The following is a 24,423-nucleotide window of genomic DNA, read 5'->3' on the forward strand; positions in this document are numbered from 1 at the left end:
ACTAATGTTACATGGGCCTGTCTAACTTCTTTTGATTGGTATGATGAACCTGATGACTTGTCAGAGTTCCCAAGCACCAAGGAAATTCAATTATCTTCATTTTCGGTTGGGCCATACCCTAAAACTTTCTTCCTCCTCTCTCCCATCTTCTCAGGTCTCGTATCATCTTCTTCCTTTCATATCCCAATGCTAATTGGAAAATGAGACTGTGGTGCTATCTATCATCTGCTGTGTTTTGAAGAAGTCCTGAGCAGAAGGCTATGATAAACAACACAATGTAGTCGCTTTTCTCACAGTAGACTTCTGTTTGTAGTTTCTTCATTTGGCTTCTTCTGAAAGGAGTGATCTAGCCCACAATGCATATGTCATTTGGCATTGAGACACCACTGTCTCAGACCAGTCTTACAGCCATTGTACTTCTCAGCGAACACAGCTTAGACTAAACAATATCGCAGGTCTCAGAACTGATCAACATTCTAAACGGTTTGCCAGTCATTCACAACCCTCACGTTTCCTCTTAAAAAAAATGAATTTATTAAGCTTCCTAACCATGGAGTGGTTAGGAAAAGACAGAATTATGACTGGTGTTCAGTCTACCACAGTCACTTCTGATTATGTATTAAGTTGTATAACCTTTAGTTGTTTTCCACAGGTCTGATTCTTAATTTAAGACACATGAAAGACAGCATTCAGTGACCGAGAGCTATTCAGTAAGTTTTCCCCTTCGTTTTCTATTTAATGAGTATTACTCAAACCAAACTTGAAGATGGAAGTACTAAATTCCTCATAGGCTTTCCAAGGTTATAAGATACATGTGTGAAACACTACATATTAATGTATTTACTGTATGCAATTTATGCATATCTATTTATCTATGTGTGTATACATACATATACATACATATATACGTGTATATATATACACATACACACACACATACATATATATAAAGTTTCCAAAGCTATTTTTTCAGCAGCAATCCAATAACATGAAGATGTATGTTACTGTTTCATCACTGATATGTAATCAAGGTCAAAGGCAGTCACTATTTTTAGCATTCAATTTCAAGGCTTTCGTAAGCATTTTACAGCTTTACAGGACAGCTTCCCCTGACTGCAGTCCTAGTTGAGTGTCACCATATCTCCAATCCCATTCCTGGAGTGACATGTCAGACACCTGAGAAATGAAGTCTGTGGGATTGATTGCCACCTGTGAAAAGTATTGCTATCAAGTTCCTTTCGGAGGAAGAAAAAAGATGACAAATCAGCATGCAGCCTTTATACTATGTAGACAGCCCTGTTTTCATGTATGCCACAGAAACAAAAAAAGTAGAAAGCCTCCTTGCTCAGTAACCCCCTTACCTGCCAAAGAACTGTTCAGGCTTTTGGGGGCCCCACTTCCTACTTTTCATGATGTTTTTTTCCTGCCTCTGGCTCAAGCAGATCACCTCCTTTCAGGGAGTGAGTGGACTTCTAACTAGATTGTAGTCCAAACCGTTACTGTCCATAGATACAAACTTTATAGATAGCAGCTACCTTCTTTGAAAAAAGCTTTGCTTGCATTCCAGTATAAAGACAGGATTTTGCTTTTACACAGGCTCTTTCCTATCTACTTTGCAGTACGTGCACAGGATGAAACCCTGGCTTACATAACGTGCGCTGCAAAAGCCCTCCGAACTCTGGGATCTGTATCAGTTCATTACAGAAACTGAGGCTGACAGGTCCATTTTATCAACCTAACAGGACAGCTCAGCTATGAGGGGGAATTTGTAAGCCCACATTATTCCTGTGGGACAGTGTTGTGGTTTAACACCAGCCAGCAACTAAGCCCCACCCAGCCACTCGCTCACTCCCCCCCGGTGGGATGGGGGAGAGAATAAAAAAAAAAAAACCAAACCTTGTGGGCTGAGATAAAGACAGTTTAATAGGACAGAAAGGAAGGAAAAATAATGATAGTGATAATAATAATAATAGTAAAATGACAATGATAATACTACAAGGATTAGAATATACAAAACAAGTGATGCACAATGCAATTGCTCACCACTCGCTGACCGATGCTCAGTTAGTTCCCAAGCAGCGATCTGCCCCTCCCGGCCAACTCCCCCCAGTTTCTATACTAGGCATGACGTTCTATGGTATGGAATATTCCTTTGGCCAGTTTGGGTCAGCTGTCCTGGCTGCGTCCCCTCCCAACTTCTTGTGCCCATCCAGCCTTCTTGCTGGCTGGCCATGAGAAGCTGAAAAATCCTTGACTTAGTATAAACACTACTTAGCAACAACATCAGTGTGTTATCAACATTATTCTCACACTAAATCCAAAACATAACACTATACCAGCTATGAGGAAGAAAATTAACTCTGTCCCAGCCGAAAACAGGACAGATGTTTAAGGGAGAAACCAAAGGTGTGGAAGAGGAAGGGACTTGGTGATCTGGGCAGGAAGAAATGTAGGAAAATAGAGGGGTAAGGAGATAAAAAGGGCCTATGGCATGTAAACAGTGGCTGGTCAGTACGCTTGTCTGGCCATGCCCTGTGCCTGATCATTGCAGTCTGTCCTGTCTTGTTATTAAACTCCCTTCTAGCTCTGTCCTGGGTGAGGGCTCCCTACTCAGTGTGTTATGGGGTGTGAGTGCAGCACCTGGAGTCAGACAATGGGCTGGAGGGCCTGTGTGTCCATGATGCAAGAACTGGACTGAGTGTGGGTGTGCAAGCGAGTGTGTAATTGCTAGTGAAGATCAAGCCAGACCAGCTGGTGAGCAGGTGAGATGGCCTGGGAGCAAGGGGTGAGTGGATCTTCAAGGGCCAGCCCTGGGTGTGAGAGTGCTTGTGTCTTGAGGGGCAAGAGCATCGAGGCGGAGTCGCCTATGGGACCAAGGGAGTCCTGGTCAGCTGCGTGTGGTGGGGGACAGTCTGTACCAGCAACTGGAGTGGGGCTGCAGCCTCGGCGGCCTGTATGTCCAGGTGCCAGCAACTGGGGAGATGGCCATCCAGGGGCAGCTACTGGCCAGCTGCTGGAGGGATTCCCCTTGTACATATGTATTTATATTCTCGCTAGTAGACCCCCATCCTGCTCAGCCAGGTGCTGGCTACTACTCAGTTGGTGCTGGCTGTGTTTGTGTAAGCACTCTGAGTGTCTGTTTGTGATCTGTAGGATCAGTCATGTAGATATGCATATAAGTATGTATGTATATATGTATGTATATATAGATTTATATATGTATAGATGCATTTATGTATGTAAACGCATATACGGGGCAAATACTTTCATTCTGTGTGTGTTTGTGCCTCCTGGGAATACATCTTCAACCTTGCCACGGGGAGCATGGACCAGGGGGCATGGATCTGGAGGCACGGAGCTGCAGCAGCCTTGCCTCTCTCAGGCTGTTGGATCCAGCATGGTGTATTTTCCTTTAACAGCTGGCATGGATCAGCATCGGATTTAACATCGGCAGGAGCCAGCTGGGCTGTGAATATTCCCAAAATAGCAAATTCAATATTCCCAATATGGGGAGGGAACCGATCCTTTTGCAAATGTGTTCTATCTGTTAGAATTATTTATCAAACCTTTGGAATACTGTGAGGGAATACTCGTGGACTGATCAGGGTGATGGACTGAGAAATACATACACAATATTGTGTATGTGAAGACTGGTGTGTAAATTGGCTTTGTGAGTAGAGTTGGTTTCTTTCGAAAAACCGTTAGCCACCATAAACTGAGTCCTAACTATATTGACCACAAAGCAGGTAGAGACCAGAAAGCTAAGACCAGGTTCTCTGCAAACCACTTGTCGGAAGTTGAGTTACAAAAAGGTATTGACAACTGCAAATGAGTGTCCTCAACTTACAGCAGAGTTCCTAATTTTACAGAGTCTAGTAATAGGGCTCCAGTTCATACAGGAACACTGTGGGCCTTTGGGAGTGATGAAAGGTGCCAATTTCAGCCTCACCTTCCTATTAAGGTTTTTGTGCTTTTTGCGCTTTCCCTACCTGCTTTATCTCTATACCCTGCCTTTTTAATTCTTTCTTTGAAATTAAACTTGTAGCTGTAAGTACTGTAAATATGGGGATAGTGCATGTGTGAACACTGTCAATAATGTGCAGAGCATAGCTGTGCAATTCCCCCGGGGGGTGTATACACGTGCTCTGTGTGCGTGTGCCTGCTGGGAATACATCTGCAGCCTCAGTACTGGCTGGACCTGAGGGCATGGAGCTGCGGCAGTCTTGCTGCTCTCAGGCTATCGGATCCAGCATGTTACGTTTTCTTCTAAAATCCTGGGCTTGCTGAATTGCTGTCACAAAAGTATCCAGGAGTTCCTTCAAATGGCTTGAGCTGGGAAGAAGGGGAAGGGAGCTAAAAAGAGTTGGTGCAGGGTCTTCCCTGTTAAATGTGGAAGAAAAGGACAATGCAGAGTTTTGTTTGTTTTAAAAACTAGAGAATTACAGCACATTTCACAAATGCCACTGCTTCCTATATCCATCCTCCCAGATATTTTCATAGAAAGGAGAGTAGCAGTGCTTGAGAGAGCTGGATTCAGCTTGGATCCACAAAGATGCCTTGGAGAGCAGCTTTGGACTGGATGACTGGGCAGGTAGTGCTGCGCGGCCACCAGAAGAGCAGAGCCCTGGGGTCAGCCCAGTGACCTGTGCAGCTCTGCAGCTGACTGCTGTCAAGACTACAGGAGAAAGGTGGGGCTGGTATGGGCAATAGGAGTGCAACAGAGAAAAGCAATCCTGACTGTGTCAGAAGGTCACTTCTCCACTCTGTCTTTACTGCCTACTTTGAATAGGAAAGAGCTCAAGCACAGCACAATGTTGATGTCCCAGATGTGGAAGATAGATATTTTACAAAAAGCAGTGGAGTGCTTAGCACTAGGCAAGATCCTTCTGACACCCTGGTAATCATCACTCAGTACATTAATGACTTAAAATAATGATAGCTGTTTCATAACCTGCTAGCAGGCTCTACAGAGAAGGATAGCAAGGGTATATGGGACATTACTATAGGAGGGGTGTGAGGTACATAAGGAGTGTAAGGACACAAGGCCCATTGAGGCAGTACTGGAGGGCTGTGTTGGGCTCTAACACAATATATATAAATAGAGCTGCTGGAGAGAGCTTTCCCCCAAACTGCTCCTTGGATTTGCTTCAGATCAAGCCACTTTGGACACTCAAGAGACCATGCCCAGGGACACTCATATGTCTGCAGCAATGATTATTGGCCTGTCCTTGTCCAGGATCACTTCTCAGAACTATCTTGTGTAACAACACTGACACACACACTTAACTTCTCTAAGAAAGGTGATATACCTTCTCCCATGGCTTTTAGATATTCATTAAGGCAATATCAGCTGGTTCTCTCACCTATCCATCTATTTTTGATTCTCCACTAGGTTTGTGGAATATGACTTCCCTTTACAAATGCTATTTTTCTTATTATGTTGGATTTACGAGTGTGTCCTCAAATTCTACTCATTATTAGCTTCTACTCTTTTCCCAGTACAGGCACCAGGTTTACTGGGCCACAGTTCCCTGAAACACTTTTTAAAAATTAGCATTCTACTAGACAACTTCCAGATCTCTAAAAGCAAGGCAGTTTTAGTAAGAACTCACACACCACAGCCAATAGCTCAGCTGTTACATCCCTGCGCCTTTTTGGAAATCTTGTGTGAATCCCATATGGTCTTGGCCACTTGTTACTATTCATTTTGTCTATTTGGCAACAGGCAGAATGTACAATTGTCATCATTTTATTAGCTGAACAATTCTGGCATGGAAGTCAAGCCATTTTATTCCCAATACCATTTTTTTTCTCTGCTGCTACTAGATAACATCCCAAATAAGCAATATAATTTGCTCTTGTACAAGAGGACGGTACAGGTGCGAGACCAGCTCTAAGTGGGAGCAAACAATCTGTATTGTTTCAATTGCTCCTGCCTCTACTTCTGCTTTTGCTGCCAGAATTTTTTGGGAAAAAAGTGGTTTGTTGCCTTCACAATGCCAAGGAACAAACGATGGCCTGGTAATGAATTGCTGTCTAGTTTGATTGCCTCAGGAAGGGCAGAAGGAAGGAGAAGACTTGTCATTTAAGGTGAAATAGCCCCACAGTCCACACAGTAATAAATAGTTCTTGTCAGTAAATTGCACAGAATATGGATTGCTGCCAACTTTACAACTGCTGAAACAACCTGAAGATATGATCATATCACTGCTTTATGCTGGAAAAAAAGATAGAACAATAAATTTAGGATAGAGATCACCTTTCCCCCAAAATACACAACATATATCATTGACCATTTTGCAGTGTTCAGTAGCTAGCTGAAAAACATCTTCAATGCCCATGTTCCAGTATTACAAAAGAAGCTCTTCTAGACTGGGGGTAGTTGACAGCTGTGAAAAAAGCTTGCAAATATATTTTTAGAAAGGAATCCCTCAAAGATTATCATTAATTCTATTTGGCCTTGGTGCAGTGTCAAACTCATGCTCAGTGATGCAGAAAATCAGCACACAGTATCATACACTTTTGACAAGTTTAGATTAACTTTCTTTTCCCTTTACATAAGTTATCTTTCAACTTTCATTAGAAAAGAGTGACATTTAAAGTCAGACTGAGAAGATTAACTTTTAGTACATATTTTCAAAGCTCAATACATCTGTTTCTATTAAATGCAGGAACCCTTGCTGAGTTCAAAAATGTATTTGAAGATACATCTTTCCATGAATATGCATTTATTCTGCTATCACTGATCATTTGAGCCTAAAAATCATTCTGTCTAATCTGAGAAGAGCTATGGAGGAATTCTCACTCTTTTGCCCATGGAATAGGAGACTGTATGCCAAAAAGCTTTCAATAAACAGGATATTACCAAATGACACTGTGGGGTTACCATGGCATGAAATTGCAGTGAGTCATGTCACAGTTCTGCGTCTTGTGGATGGTGTTTCTTTTCCTCCTTTTCTCCAGAACCAGTCCCACACAACTTTGCAAACACATAATTTAAAGCACAGGGAACAGGCTTTATCCCATAGTGAACACTAATAACGTATATGATAGAGTATCTTCGCGGCTTTCAGAGACCTGCATGAACAGTTAAGGATACAGTCCAAACATATAGAATTACTAGTGCAGATTAATGATCTTAAAGGCCAGGCAATTTTGCATCATTGAAGATGTAATGGAAGAATCCTACATGAAGGCTAAAGCCACAAAAAATTGTATTTTCAGAAGCTGTTTAAATTGATGGGGGACAACAAGAAGTTAGTTGCCTCTCTTCCCCTTTCAGTCTTCCCGGTGTACTGCAATAACAGCAACACAATAACCTGTTAAGACGAAGTGACAAGAAGTCTGAAAGGTGGATGGTATGAGGAACAAATATGTATCTGCTTAAAGGCCTAGGAAAAGGGGATTGGGTATGAAACATGAGAATAGCTACACTAGTTCAGACCAAAATGTCCATCTGTCCCAACAGTGTCAGACAGTTGCAGATGATATATCTGCAACCATCAATCAGTGGTTTGGGGACTTAGTATAGGCAGGCTCACATCACTGGCCACTTGCACTAGGAAAATTTTCTCTTCATGAGCATTTAACGGAAAAGATACTGGGTAACTGTAATAGGATCAAAGCTATTTAGTGCTATGAACAGGTGTGGTGTTGCACCCCGCACTAAATCCAAGGAACTGAGAAGTCCTGCCAGAAGCACAGGAACAGAGAAAACAAACACTCTTTTATCCACAAAGAGCAAAGAATTTATAAGATAATCAAACGCACAAATTTTGCAGGTTGTGCTTTCCATGGTATCTGACCTTTCAGCTACCAAGACAGGCTTACATTTACATTTTATATATTGTTTGACAAAGCCAGAATTATGAGAACTTGTGAAGATGTTGTTTGCATGATGATGCCTTGATTGATCAACCTATGTAAATAGCAGAATTTACAGAATTCCATGAATAGCAGAATTTACAGAAACCATGCAGATGAATCAGCTGGTACAACATGTGTTTAGAAACTGACACAATAAATGTGTGGCACTTTTCTTGACAGATAAATTGCTGTCAAAGACTCCAGCCATACTTATGCTTTTGATAAATTCACATCTGCATGTATCATGTGCAAATAAGTAATATGAACAACAACACATTAGTCAAGATAGACAGTAGACTCATCACATCAGTATCATATCTATATCTGTATAGATATATACAGTACTTCTAGAACTTACCTGGTATGTTTACCTGAATTGACTTAAAGTGTGCTTTCAACATATCTTCCTGGTACATGATGTTTTCTGAGTCTTTACCTGCAACCAGTTTGGTTGACTGCTTTTTCAACTTAAATAAACTTTGAAGGTTCAGTTTATCTAAATAGAAGTGGAAATTTTTACTTGGCCACAGAGAAGAAGTCTTTTATATTCCATTTGCCCAAGGAGACATTATTCCCCCACTCATACAATGGGAAGCAAGGTAGACATCAAGACCCCTGAGTCATTTAGCTCCTCAGTGCCTTACTGGGATGCCCCAAAAAGTCAGCATGCTCAAGGACACACGTACAACCTTTCCTTGTCTTTGTATACTCTTGTTCTTTCAATGTAGTGGCCCTGCAGTCGCAGGAAAGCAGGCCTATTGGATGGTTATCAACAGGGGACACTCTCCTTTGGGAGTAACACTGACGTCCCTAATAATTTGTGAATTCCCAGCCATGCTGGAAGATTATCCTTATTGCTTCTCCTTCATTCTAGAGGTCCTCCTTTGGGGTAGTCAATCTCATTGACCCTTGCAGTCAGATGCTTTGCATAGGTGCCATCCATTATGCCTTCTGGCAATGAATTACATCTCCTTTCATCTGTTTTGAACCATCATCCTGCTATTTTCATTTGCTGTTGCATAGTTCTTACATAAAAGAGACATTGAATACATCTATGACACTCAGGATTTTTCAGATAATATAGATATATTACGTCCTCCACTGAATCTTTTTCAAGCTGGAGAACCAAAGTCTACGTAGTCATTCCTCAGGTGGAGGTTATTCCATACCAGTCATTTCCTTCTGCATGCCTCTTCTGAAGTAACTTGTTCTGACAATCCGGCAAGCAGACACTATATTTCAAAAGCATCATTAATACTGATTTTCAGTAATTCTTGAAATATTGGGGAAACCCCAGAGGGCAGGTAGTAATTTAAAACTCTATAAATATTGTAAATGTTCGTAACACTTACAACAGTGTTGTAAATAATGTTAATAATGTAAATAATAATAAATAATTGTAAATAATGTAAATAATCATATTGATATTGATTTGAGTCAAACACTGGAATACTTGATATGCCAAACTAAATACAGTAATTTGTACTGTCTTTTTAAGGTAGCTTAAACTGTGTTGATATTTATGAGTTTATATACTTTCTTGTTAAAAGTAATAATACTAATAGCACATGGATCTGTTACCGGTTTTCATTTGTATTTTGGTAAGGTAGAACACCACAAAACCAGAGCAGTACACACTACACAGATTAAAAGTTGCTTAATTGACAGGTGTCAAATTGATTCTGTATGTGTAGGGTCACCAGTGGCTGGGTGTGACTTTGGAAAGGATTGGTTCTTCACCATATACTATTTTGACAAAAAAATGACCCAGGAGAAGATGCAAGATCACTTTTATTACAAAAAGAATTAGATGAGTCATATAGAAGACAAGATAGTCTCTGATAAAGAGTAATCATGGTTCCATTATTCCTATGGTTAAGCTAAAGATGCACATAATTAAGATGCAAATGTAAGTGCATATAGCAAATAATGAAAAATGCAGCCTGTAATACAGATGGGGGGGAGGACCAAAACCAGGTCTTGAGACTGCTAAAATGTAAAAAGTGCATGCAAGTTCGGTGCTGCAACCAGCACAGCTAATTTGAATGTTTGATACATAGCAATTGGTCAAAGAAAAATACAGTAACAATATTGTCTCCACATCTGAGTAGTTATCATTGTCATTTCATACAGTGTCTGTGCTCACACTTCAGGCCAGACTGTGACAGACTGGCAAAGACTCTGATTTGAAAAAGCCCAAACAATGTAATAAAAGCATTGAAAAACATACTAAAAAAGACTCAAGAAGCAAGAGAAAAGGCCTAAATAGGACACGTCTCAACACTGCATGTTGCAATGCCAGACTTGAAGGAGTTCATTTTCTGTAACAGAATCCAATATACCCTCTTAGATGCCTTCACTTCCTATACAGTGTACCTAAATAGTAGGCATCATGAACATAATCCAAAACAAACAGCCAATGAGAACTGTGTAAATGCACCAAGGACATTCCCTAGATCGAGCCAACATGAAGTGATGACAACAATGCATCTGAAAATCCATCTCTTTCCGGATAGGGACCTGGGTCAATTCTATAAAGAGGTGATAAGATTTCATGGCCTCTAAAGTTTAAATTGTTTTCTGACAAATGTTTCTTCTGCCTTTAAAATAAAGAAAAGATGAGGTAATGATGACAAATCTACTTTGCCACCTCATCTCCTGTACAAAATAATCTAATGGTAAGAGCATTTACCCAAGCTGTGAGAGACCTGAAATCAACTCTTACTGTCTCCTGAGGAATTCAGATCCCAAGATCTCATTCCCGTAGCTATATGGCTCTCAGCAAGCTCACAGCATGTGCATAGGCCCATGTGGGAACATTCTCAACATTCCTTCTGAAGTTCTACTCTCCAAGAGAAAAAAAGAAGAAAAAATAGTCTACAGGAGTGCTTGGGACACAGGCAGAAAAGTAGGGATGACTTCCTAATCTACTCTTTATGAAATCCATCTGTTTAGCTCTACATGCTAAATCGTGTTCAAAAGCCTCTTTCTGTATTTATAGCAAGCAACCACTGATTAAATAGCATAAATGGACACCTCCTTGCTGGTGATCCTACAGAGCTGTGGTTATCTCTGGCGCTCTCATGTTTGTTCTAACTCAGAACACTTCAAAGTTTTTCTTCATATCAGAGCAGCTTCACAAAAAAGGATGGAGAGTTTCATTCCTTGCTTTCCTCATTGTAACTATCTTGTAATTGAGTGATGAAGCTGCAGACTAAATTAATAATAATAAATGTGAAATGATGCCAGTGAGAAAAAATTAATCCCATTTTTACACACAGAAATGGGTTCTAAGATGACTGTCACAACTCAGAAGAGTTGTATCACACAAATACAATAGCTATTCCTCTGAAAACATCAGCTTCTATGCTTGGTAATGGTTCAAAAAGGGAAATCAATTGTTTTACATTGATTACATTATTGGAAAGGAATAGAGCACAAAGAGAAACTATTACATGAGTGTATAAATACACGATGTACTCACAGCTTGAATATTGCATGCAGTTCTAGCTACATGTACCCCAAAAAGATGAATGAACTGGGGAAGGCTTAGAGAAGGACAACAATAGTGAACAAAGCAATGTGATCACTTCTGAATTAGGGATTATTAAGGAGTATAGAAGCATGGATGGAAAAAGCGAGTAGATAGGAAATTATGTTTCACTGTAGATGACACCAATTAATTTTTCAGACGGGTGGCTCAGAACTAATAAAAGTGGTTGCTCTTCATACATGTAATTACGTTACTGACACAGAATGTTGTAAATGCTAAATGTTTACAGGAGTACAAAAATGACTGAATCATTTCATAGAAGAACTCCATTAAGAACTATTTAATCTAAAGGCGTAACATCAGGATCAGGGATTCCTTGAACCATTAGCTTTTGCAGGCTGGGAGAGCACTTTGGGTAAACAGCACTAAATGTGTCCCTCGTTCTTATATGCTTTCTTGTACATCTGTCCTGGCCATGGCTGGGGACAGAACAATGGGTTTGAGGGACAAAATATGGCTGTTCTTTTGTTTTTGTCTAAAGGTTTTATGGATTGAAGTGGCCCATGGCAGAGGAAGAAATTATATCTCTGTCTCTCACTGAAGGAAAGGAAGGTGGAAGGAAGAAAGAAGCTGATTTTAGGAGTTTTCAATCACATGTACTTTGGTGTGTAAGGCAATTTTGTGCCTTCTCTGATTAATAGCTCATACACTGAGAAAAAGGAATAGAGAACAGAAATATGGGATACAATTCATGTGACTAAAAGTAGCCAACTGACACCATTTTAGACAGCCCTGTATTTGACAACAATTACTTTCAACTACATCCCATCTCCCAGTCAAAGCTCTTAGAAAATGCTGATCTCCATCCCTATGTGTCAACATTTGTGCACCCAACATAACACCACTGAGACATCTACACTTAGAAGACACTGTTACTTCTATGCACCACTGCCTTCATAGCTAATATCCAGTAGCTACCACCGTTGCTAGTCTTGCCAGGTCAAAGCTCAGGCCAATGAGCCCCTCCAGCAAGAGACCTTGAGAGAGTGATTAGACTGTTGCAGAAATGGCAAGCACACACAGACTTGGGAATCGATAGTTTAAGCAGAGAGAATAGGAGATTAAAAGCAAGCAAACTTTATGATGGATTCCTAGGCTTATCTAGGGCAATAAATAGGCTAGATTAAGTAGGGACTACAGACTGGAAACTAGTCCTGTCCCACTAACTGGGACTGTTAGTGCCCAACACTAAGAACCTGAGGAACAACAGGGGCAACACACAGACATGGATAGTTTGGATTAGAGATAGGTCAGGGTCGAGGACCCAAAGACAGTTAGGGACAGACTTGGGCTAGGTAGCATGGAAGGACTGCAGGTGAACATGGGGAGGGATGTGAACTAGGAACGAGGCTGAAGATAGTTATGTGTAGCAAAATCCCAACATGTTTGGAGAAGTGTACATCCATGACTAGAGAGGATGAAAAGAGGAGTGAAGAACACCATCCTACCATAATGTTCTATCTTCACACAGCTTCTTCAAACAAATCAGTGTTGCATTTATGATCAGGTACTGCCATATAATACCTCTTCACCTGTGACAGGCTGAGTTCATAGTATGCTGCCTGTGTCGCCATTTCCCTCAAATATGAGTTGGCTATGCTGTCATCACACTGGTAACCACTTGTTTACCACATGGCTTACTAACGACTGCCATCAAACAGGGAGTTTGAAGGTGGACTGGCTTTGGAAGATGTGGTATGGATAGGTGGTCTGTGCAAAAGATGAAAAAGGGCTTTTATGCAATATATGAACCAAAACTTCAGAGACAACACATAAAACCAAGCATTCACACTTTCGCCTTCTACCTCAGTGAGACATCCTCACTGAGGCAGACAGCAGTGGTGATAACACTTGTCCAATGGTGTGTGCTGCAGTTAAAAATGGTTACAGTGGTTCAAGAGGTCAAGGATGCAGTGGAAGGACGATGGTGAGCTCCCACTGGTGGCACCTTACTGGTACGGGTGGTGAAGTGGGAAGTTCCCCCAGCAGTGACAGTGTCAGTTGTGGACAGCCACCTCTGAGGGGCATGTAGTACTTCTTTGGGAACATTCCTCCATTCTTGACAGTGGAATTTCCTCCTCTACTCATGACTTGGCAGGCAGCACATCCTCAATTCAAAAGCCGTCACCATGTCCAGCTGAAGCTTTTTTGTGAATGAGGTCTCCACCTACATGCGTCTAACACAGGGAGCTGGTATCCAGCAGGGCTCCAGTAAACACTTGTTAAAAACTGAAGTCTCCCACACCTCCTCCCAAAACTATTGCACCTCTGTGGTGGAGCATGCTAAATGATGTTAGAACACATGGCCACCTCCTCCAGCCACTCCAGCCCAGTAATCCTGCCTGGCCAGTGGAGCCCAGCCGGGTGCCCAGGGACCCAGGGTCTCTGCCCAGGCTGAGGGACACATTCCCGTGTCCCTGCCACTTTCCCGTTTGTGGGTTCAAGCAGTAGCAAAGCTGAGCACGTGTCCCAGAGACACAGACACAGACGATACTGACACAGGTGGTCACAGAGACTGCCACAGCCAAGGTGCTGCCATCAACAGCACCCACGCAGGGTGCCATCAACAGGACCCACATCACACGAGCACAGACAGACACATCCCCTCCTCCTCTGGGACTGACAGAGACAGGAGGTCACTAGTGCAGGCACATACACACTCTCACCAGGTTCACAAGCACACACACATTTGCAGCTCTCTCAAGTCCAGCACAGCCCTTCTGTTCCCCCAGCACCCCTGCTTGGACCCCAGCCCTGTGACCCGCCCCGCAGTTACCTACTTGGCGGCTGGCCCAGCTTGATGCTCGCAACCACATACCACTCACACACTCATCCCACAGGCACCTCATATTCACAAGTCCCCCTGGGCATACCAGCACGGACCCCCTGCCTGCCTGATACCCCAGCCTGGACCCGAGGCCCCCCTACTGACCAGGGTCCAGCTTAAAGTTTGCTGGTGAATGCACACGCACACACCACACACACCAGGATTGGGGAAGACACAGATGCTCAGCTCCCCGCAGCAGCCGGCACCAGGCACACGGGCTGTTAATTCTGGTCCCACTCCAGCCACCGGCACTGAGCCCTTCACTCACCTCACTCACCCTGGCATCCTCCAGCAGCTGGTTTTAGGAACACACACCGTTCCCACCCAAGTGGCTGGAAGCTAAAGACCCCAACTCACTCCAGTAGCTGATGTGGAGACCCCATTGGCTCCAGCAGCTGACACCACAGGCCAGGGGTGCCCCAGCCTGATTCCAGTAGCTGGCATCAATTTTTACTCACACACACGGAGGCCTCACCAGTAGCTGGCACTTAGTCCATGTATGCACATGCATACACGGGATAGAGAGTGAGATTACACAAAGAGATAGTTAAGAAAAGATTTAATAAGAAGATGTAAGAAGACAGGACAGACTGCAGTGATCAGGTGCAGGGCTCAGCCAGACAAGCACACTTGACTGGGCCCATTTTACATGTGACTGGCCCCTTTTATACCCCTTTCTGTTTACCTCCCTGCTCCCCCTTCCCCTGCACATCCCCTCATGGGTTTGTACAGCTTTGTCAGTTCCTGCACCCAGCCCAACCCTGTCTGGGATCTCCCCTGGTTCACAATTTTATCAGTCATGAAGTCCAGGTTGATCTTCCTGGAAGTGGTGCCTGTAGTTTCTTGATAGCCCATCAATTAGTGTCACTGGTGAGATTTGTTTCTTCTCGTTGTCTCTATGTTTGTTTTGCCAGGTCTGTGTCTCTGTATATATTGTTTCTGGTTCCCCCTTTTAGCTTAGTTTCCCAACTGAAAAGATCCCTGATGTGGTAACCTTGCTGGAATAAACATTTTCACGCTCTCACATGCCTTCATCAAGTAGTGTGACTGACCGGGTTTGGTTCCCGTCACCTCCTCCCTTACCATTTGTCAGTCAGGTTTGTGGCCCGGTATGTTCTTGTCTATGACTTCCTCTCTTTCTTACTGTCCCTTGTGGTGTCAAAAAAAGGTCCTTAACCAGATACTCTTAAAGGAGCAGACACTCTCCTTCCACATACCCTTGCAGAGCAAGTCAAAGTTATTCTGGTTCGTCATTCAGCCTGCTCCATGACATCCTCTGCAGGATAATGGAGTGGCACAGAAGCCAGGCTCCTTCCCACAGGCTGAGACCTTAAGTATGCCTGCAGGCCTCAGGTATTGTAAACCTACAGGCCAGGACTTCAAGTCTGTCTTGTGGTCCATAAGCTGGCAGTTGTCTTTCTTACTCTGTCCCAAGCTTGAGGCTGGTTTCAGGCTTGCCAGCACCCCATACAGAGGTATAAAGAAATTTAATGAGAGAAAAATTCTGCCTCACGAAGTCTTCCTCCTTCTCTATCAGCATGTGTAGATAGACAGAGAGGATAGGATGGGATCCGTTAAAATCATAGTCCGTAAAGAAATAATTGTGCATTATTAGAAAAAAAAACATCTTGTTGGTTAAATCAAGCTCTTGAAGTCAGGAGCCAAGTGTTGCCTTATTTGACATTATCAAGCAGAGCTGTCTTTGGGTTCCGCCATCCTCCATCCTGGCACAGAGTAATATGAAAAGAACAGGTCAGTGCAGCTGACTCCATACAACCTTAAACCAATCCTGTCTCTGAGTAATTAGCAGAGAGATCAGAGCTTCAACACGTTTACAACTAAAGAGTAAATTATTATTGACCAAAAATAGAGTGCTTGAATGCTGTGTGGGCAGGAGGTTACATATAAAGAGCCACAGCTGAAGGCGACCTTATTCTTTGTCACCTCAGCATCTCACGGTAAGTCCCATCTGCTTGCTTCATACTCTGGCCATGACATCTCCACAGCTCTGCAAAGAGGTGGACACGTAGGGGCATTTTCTTCTCATGCCCCACTTGTAACATTCCAGGTCATGCTTTACATGCAATGTCAGGGTTATACAACCCAAACCACTCCAGTGTGGTGGCACAAGCAGAAGCAGAAGAGCCATGCCATGCCATTCCTTGGAGGGGCCTTCTACAAACTTTGCTACCTCCAAGTCCTATGAAAGGCACAGGAAAACTAACTCTGAAGGCAGTTGAAATTGATTGGGAAAATATATGTAATGTAGTTGATCTTTTCCTAGACATTAGATTTGTTTTCAGCAGATCACAGTAACGTGGGGCGGAACACAAGATCTCCTGTGGGATTTGGCTCTAGCTCAAGAGTTGTAAGGCTCTGTGTACAGCTCAGCTGTTGGGAGAGACTACACAAGGTGTATAAATGTATAAATTTGATAGAACATATGCTCAAGACAATGGACTGGTTTTGATTTAACTCTCTCTGTCCTTTCTTTAACCATTCTACACAGATACTGAAAGCGGATTTCCTCCTGGGCTCTCTGAAGGTAAGGGTTTAACAAATAACATGTAGTTTTGCTGATTGATCCTGAGCAATGAGTGAAGCTCACCCAGACAATGGTAAGGGCAGGTGGCAAAAGACCGTGTTGTAGAACCAGGTTCACTGAAAAGGATATATGCTATTTTAATCAACATGAGTATATTCACAGTTCTTGGTAGGAAATACTCCATTTATCAGGAAAGAAAAGTGACAGATACTCAAGCTTAGCCAAGAGGACATGAGAGACAGCGACAGTAATGTCTTTTTGTGGTGTAACCTGGGATTCCGGGATTCATAGATGATTAAAATTCACCCCCTGCCCTCTGCACAACTGCTGGAAGCCTGAAACTGAGGTTGTGTTCAGAGAGGAGGCTCAAAGTACAATTCAAGAAGGGTCTAAGCTTATCCTGCCTTAAGATAGTTTCCTCTGGGGTAAGGTCTAGACTTTATATGCTGACTTTGGCTTATCACAGAGGTCCTGAAATCAGAACAAAGTTCAGGACGATCTTGTCTCCTGTCTGATAGACAGATCTGTTTATGTACGAACAGTCACCTTCACAGAGAACTTAATATGCACCATTCCCTTCTAGGTTTTCTGGGGAAGGTTAGTGATTGAGTGACTGGGAGAGTTCACCAGAGCAACAGAAGGAACCCTCCACACATGCGCCTTCCATCCTAATACCAAAAAATGCTCACTGAAATTGGAGCTGAAAGGGATGGAAGTACAGGTTATTCTCCCAGAGAATGCTTTCTTCTCTGTTCATGAAAGCGTAAAGATCTAAATTTTACACTATTTCCTATCAAAGACATTCAGTAGTTTAACAGACTGTGCCCCTCGAGAAATTTTCTGACAACCTATTGGCATTTTCTGATGCTCTGCTTAACCTTTTCATGGACACTGTGAAATAATTTCTCTCTTTCTTTCATGTTGCTTCCCTTGAGCCACTCAAAGGCAGGATCATGTAGGCAAAAATGCTGGGCTCTATATACTTACAATAATACTTTCAAAGTAAGTTAAAGGTTCTGGATTCTGTGTTTTGAAATTCCTGGGTATTAAAGGCTCTTGAGAGATGCAGTCCCTCAAAGTCCTGCAAGGTGCATATCCCATAGCAGACAGGTTTTGCTGAGATCAGCACTTCTACAGCAATGTGTCCAAAGGCAGCATTACAAATGCCTTCAGACTCCTTTCATCAGTTTCTTGCACATAAAACCACTCCATGTTGATTATTTCAGTACTGTGATGCCTTGAAGTATATATCTGAGTTGTTCAATTCTGTCCCTTTATCTTTTTTAGTACCACAGTGCATCAGACAGCCCATGAAGTAGCAGGGGTTTAGAATTTTTTTTTTTTTGCTAGCCTGTATATTAGCTTGCCTGGAGAAGAACATTCTGTTTATGCTAGTTCCTGCCTACATTATTTCTGCCTGTGTTATTTCCAGATGTTCTTGAATTATCCACGCCAGTCATTCTGACTGTAGCGACTAATAGCATCTATTTGTGTTGAAAAATTTTTATTAGATATTGCTAAAAATGTAAAATAAAACTGAGCATAAAGCAGTTTTCTGAAATATTTCTACTAGACAAATCCCTAACTGAATGTCTGGTACATATTGGTACACATTAATTGTCTTTTAATGATTCATAACCAACATTACTCTAAATAATATGTTAAAGCCAAAAGGTACTTTGTAATGGAAATTCTTTGAAATGTTATATCAAGTACTTATTTACCTAGATAATACTATGCTATTAACTATTACCTTCAATATACATTATATTCCTTTATTAGCTAATTTTGCCACAAATCTGAAAAGATGTTTTATATTTGGTTCATATGATAAACAGGTTTGGCTTTAGACAGGTGATGATTGACCCTCACAATTTTTTCCAGTGTTTGGTGTAGACAGAAACTAGTTGAACTTTCCCTGCTTGCTACTAAAACATAGAAAACAGAAGGGTGCCAAGAATACCTCCACTTAGAAATTATGTGTGAGAGCCAATCTGCTTAACTAACGGATCTTACTTGTGTCTAAATTTTTAGATGTGTAATGAAACAATCTATGTAAGTGGCTATGTGTATGTGGCTTTGAGAAGTATGTGGCTGTGCACCTATGTGAATACCAGGTGAAGATACAGCAGGAGAGGCTTTTGAAGACTTCTAGCTTGATATTCTCTCTGCCCTCACTTGGGCACACAGGCATCCTGTTTAAGGGGGATGTCTTCAAAGACAATACACCTCTGTCTACAAAAGGAACTTTCTTTATTAGGACTTCCTCAGTGGATACTTAAAATTAAGGCAGAAGTTAAATGCCTGACATTGATTAGTCCTCTTCTTCCTTTTAGTCATTGAGCATGACCATTTTCTGGACAAATATAAAGTACAAATGCACAGGCTCTCTGAAACTTTTCTGAATTCCTCCAGAGCAACTCCAGCCATGAGTTCAGATGCAGAGATGGCAATCTTTGGAGAAGCTGCTCCCTATTTACGGAAGCCTGAAAAGGAGAGAATTGAAGCCCAGAATCGCCCGTTTGACGCTAAGGCAGCCTGTTTTGTAGTGGATGAAAAGCAAATGTATGTGAAAGGTACTATACAGAGTAGAGAAGGTGGCAAAGTCACAGTTAAAACATATGATGATACAGTAAGTGATACCAACTGTTACTTATACATGATCATCCAATTCAGGCAGTTCCCTGGCTTAGATTTCTTCTCCTGTTGTTCCCTTCTGGTCTTGTCAGACTGTGACTGTAAAGGATGATGAAGTCTTTCCCATGAACCCTCCCAAATTTGATAAAATCGAGGACATGGCCATGATGACCCACCTCCACGAACCCGCTGTGCTGTACAACCTCAAAGAGCGTTATGCAGCCTGGATGATCTACGTAAGTACCAGCAGCAGTCTTCCTTTGGGTAGCTAGGAGGAACTGCTCTGCCAGGCTAAGTGGAAGCCAATGTGCTCTCTCCCTTCCTCGCAGACCTACTCGGGTCTCTTCTGCGTCACTGTCAACCCCTACAAGTGGCTGCCGGTGTACAACCCGGAGGTGGTGGCTGGCTACCGAGGCAAGAAGCGCCAGGAGGCTCCTCCACACATCTTCTCCATCTCTGACAATGCCTATCAGTTCATGCTAACTGGTGAGTCATTTGGCAAGAATGGGAAACCCTGATATACACAGGGCTGGCTGCTTGGTCAAGGAACACTTGACAGTTCAGGCATCTTAGGTGCTGTTCTACTCAGTGCCTGATGGCAACAGCTCCCATAGTCCTATGGCACAACTCAAGATTAGACTGCCTGTGGCATCTTAATAACGTCTGTGCTCTCAGATAATGAAGGAAAGGCAGTAGCTAGCTGTATGGCTTTGTGCCCACTCTCCTAGTAAGGAATTTAAAGAAACAGTAAAGGAGGAACACAGCAGAGAATCTGATCCCGATTAAACAATATTTAAGCCAAGGTCTATACATAAAAGAAAAAAAATAGTAAGTCGGAAGCCTTATAAAGAACCACCACTTGGAGTTAGATTTTGGGCTGCTCCATCCCTCTGCGCACAAAAAAATCCACATGCAGACTGATGCAGAATTTACCTTATCTGTTTACAAAGTGGTAAATACAGTTACAATATAGTTCTTTCCCTTGAAGTCAGTTAGTTATGTCTGAGGAACAGAAGCCCTCCACATCTCATTTGAACAGCTCTTTCTGTGACTTTGTTTTCAGATCGTAACAATCAGTCAATCCTTATCACGTGAGTATATTTTAGTATGTGTGACAAAGCTGACAGAGAAGTAAAAATGTTTCCTGTTTCCTGTAACAATTAATATTTTCATTTCAACAGTGGAGAATCCGGTGCAGGGAAGACTGTGAATACAAAGCGTGTCATCCAGTACTTTGCAACAATTGCAGTTACTGGTGAGAAGAAGAAAGACCAACAGCCTGGCAAAATGCAGGTGTGTCATTGGCTCCCCCTTCTAGTGTTTGCCCAAGACTGTGCCTGCAAAGCAGAAACTATCAATGCATATTTTTGGGTTGCAGGACTATCAAAAGGCAGAAAGTGTAGCACAACTGAGGAGACAGTCAGGATGCACAGTCCGAGCACACCTACGCTCGTTTACCCCTGCTACCCGGCCTCCATCCCTCTGAACACTAGTGGAACTCTACTTAAAGAAACATTTTCTTAATGTAGGAAAGGCCCAAGCCTCAGTTTCTCTCCAGTCTCCATTTACACAGGGGGAGTCTTCACCAGGGACAGGAAGATAATGTAAGACAGCAGTTTTCTCTGTGCTGACTGTTTGTCTATATATCTATCCATTAGTATCCTATGAGATCGGCCACATCCACAGCACCTGAGTGGCTGCAAGTGTAAAGAGAGCAGTCGGTTCCCAGTGGCACGTGATTGTGCCATTCCTATTCCTTGGTTCACTCCTATTGACAGGGGAAGTGCAAGAACTCTGCACTCCAGAGTGCTTGTGCTGAAGTTAAGACTCATTTCAATTGCATCAGGTAGTAGTTTCCACTGGCTTGTTCTCCTGCCTGTGGTCAACGTAACAGCCCTGAGGGGCAGCATAAGAAAAGGGACAGATTTGGGACAGCTGGGACCACTTGCCTGACAGTTAGAAAATAACCTCAGAAAGGATCCTTCCAGGGAAGAAAGCACATGCCCTGATGCCCCTTTCTGCTGAGCAGCCCAGCTGCTGCAATCTGAGCCCACTGCTGCATTTGCAAGGCGTGGGCTTCATTCCCTAGCACAGAGCAAGCAACAAACATCCTTGTGGCACAAGTGTGTGTCACCAGTCTGTGAGATGGTATGTGCATAAAAGCGGGTGACACATGTCAGCGTGTTATTTGAGTACCCAAGGACACAGAGGAACCTAAGGAGATTCCAAGGCTGAATATTCTTTTCGCACTCAGAGGCAGGTGTCTGTGATTGATGGGTTGTTATGGCCAAGGCAAGTTCATCACAAGCACTCTTTCCATCAGCACCATTTCAGAATCTCCTGGGCTCAGCTTTCACCAGCTGCTCACTATGCCAGGACGGATCTCAGAAAAACTTTGAGACAGCTGAGAGATGTACTGACCGTGTTTGATATAAGGAAAATCACCTGGCTTTCAGATGGACAACAACCTGTTCTGCCCTCTTCCGAGTTTATTCACAGAATACACTATATTTTAGTATTCACAATCTCTGTTACAGTAGTATGTGCCTCTTCATAAGAACAAATAAAAAAACGTTATAATTCTGTCTAGGCCAGCATCCTATCTTAGATGCAGGCTGAAATCAGATGCCAGGCAAGAGTATGTGAATAAGGGAAGCATGTAACAGCATTTCCCCAGAATACTGTCTCAGCCTCCAGCACTTTGTCACCCAGCCTGTAGACAGGACTCCAGAATGACCTTGTGTAAAGCATTGCCATGTCTTCTTCCATGCTGTTCTCCATGTACGATGCTCCCTTGTGAGTCCCCTGGTCACCACTGTGCACTAAAAAGAGGTTTGGTGTTAGTGTAGTCAGCTGCGCTGACACACACATCCTCTCCTCCCCTCTCCTCTTAAATAAGGAAGTTCATTTAGAAAGCTGTAAATTACACGTGAGAGGGCGTTACTCTAGGGTTTTGGGATTTAAAAAAAAAAAAAAATAGAGAGAGATTCATATGCTACTGTGTTGCCTTAATTTTATAAGGTCCATCTTCATGGTGGACTAACAACTAATTTAAACCCGTTGTGCCATCTGCAGACAGTGTTGGGAATGGCGCTCCCTCTCCATTCCAAGATGTTAAAGGCTGCACTGAATACCGCATACAAAGATGCAGCAACTAGAGCTGTGCTGGCCATCTTTCATCTGGATAAAAGCTGATTTTTTTTTTTCCTCATTCTTTGTTTTCCATCTCTGTCTTGGAAATTATCCCTGGCAACACTTTTATGCCCTGACTATGTAGGGATCAACCATGACTTTCCTAGAAGCCTTGAGAAAAGCTTTGCTCTATCATTCCAAAAAAGCACATGGTGTTTTTCTGGACCATATTGCACAGAAAGCGAGACATAATGTCACAGAAGCTTCTTTCCTCCCATATTTTTGCAGTTAACAAGGGTGATGCAATACAGTATCGAAGCTTTACATGTTGATCATTCCTTCTGCAGTCATGCAGCAAAAATCTCAAAGAGTTTCTGTTCGCTGCTGGTTTAAGCTTGGTATTTGAGTCTCAGGCTTTGTCCATGTCCCACTCTTCTTTTCGAAGCATGTCTGGAGATGTATTTCTGCATTCTGAAAGGCTGCTGGTTGTTTGAATGCAATTGCAAAACTTTACATTGTCCCTTGCTACATGCTTCCTACTAAAGGCTGTATCTCTCTCTGTGTGTCCTGGGCTTGAGTAACCTCCAGAAAAAATCCCAGAATTTTCACATTTTCTTTAGCTGTCATGGCCTTTGTGAATGGGAATGTGGAAGCACCTCTCTCATACAGATTTCAAACTCCCTGAGCTCCACTGGAGTGACTCTGTATATGATACCCAGTATATGATAGCAGGTACAAGAAGGAAACAAAATACAGATCTGTCTTGCAGCACTCTTCCCTTTGAAACCAATAGCAATATTCATGAGTGACGGCTGATGAGTGCTTAAAAACTCTGCTAAATTCTAGGTTAAAATCACATATGAAGTGTAAAAATGATCTGTTTGTAATATCTCCTTTGCAATATTTGTAATTAAGCAGTAGTGAAGTTTGATAAGAAGCTTTTTCTCCTGTAACTAGGGAACTCTGGAGGATCAGATCATCCAGGCCAACCCACTGCTGGAGGCCTTTGGCAATGCCAAGACTGTGAGGAATGACAACTCCTCACGCTTTGTGAGTTCATTTCAGATTTGCTGGAAAGCAGACATCTAATACATGTCTCATTCATTGATCACTATGACCAATGGTTTGATCTGTACTGCTTGATAGGGAAAATTCATCCGGATTCACTTTGGAACAACTGGGAAGCTGGCCTCTGCGGATATTGAAACCTGTGAGTTGGAGGAAGTCAGTGCATGTAGAATTTGTGCATTTATGATCTCAAGTTTACCAGGAGACTAACGGTGTCTCTCTTTTGGTTAGATCTTCTGGAGAAATCCAGAGTGACTTTCCAGCTGGCCAGTGAAAGGAGCTATCATATTTTTTACCAGATAATGTCCAACAAGAAGCCGGAGCTCATTGGTGAGTGCCAGCGGTGCTGGGCTTGGCTCAGCGCGTGCCTTCTCCTTCCACCGTGACCTGCCCCGGTGCCACCAAAGGTGTCCCGTATACCTGCAGATCTCCTCCTTATCTCCACCAACCCCTACGACTTCCCCTACGTGAGCCAAGGAGAAGTCACCGTTGCCAGCATCGACGACAGCGAGGAGCTGCTGGCGACGGATGTGAGTACGGCGGAGCACCGCGGCCCGGCCCCGCAGTCAGACCGGCTGCGGCCGGGGAGCGCGGCCGGCGCGGGGCCGCCGAGCGCCGGGCCCTGCCCTCCCGGGGCCGCCGAGCGCCGGGCTCTGCCGCCCCGGGGCCGCCGAGCGCCGGGCCCTGCCCTCCCGGGGCCGCCGAGCGCCGGGCTCTGCCGCCCCGGGGCCGCCGAGCGCCGGGCTCTGCCCTCCCGGGGCCGCCGAGCGCCGGGCCCTGCCCTCCCGGGCCGCC

The 24,423-nt window shown here is 43.2% G+C and overlaps 1 pseudogene; it reads left to right on the top strand.

The window, feature by feature from the left end:
- The first annotated feature begins 19,219 nt into the window (after positions 1-19,219).
- LOC127023904 (myosin-4-like) overlaps positions 19,220-24,423 on the top strand; it is a 35,286-nt pseudogene continuing 30,082 nt past the window's right edge.

The sequence above is a fragment of the Gymnogyps californianus genome, chromosome 19 (assembly GCF_018139145.2).
Source record: "Gymnogyps californianus isolate 813 chromosome 19, ASM1813914v2, whole genome shotgun sequence".
In the NCBI taxonomy this organism is placed as follows: Eukaryota; Metazoa; Chordata; class Aves; order Accipitriformes; family Cathartidae; genus Gymnogyps; species Gymnogyps californianus.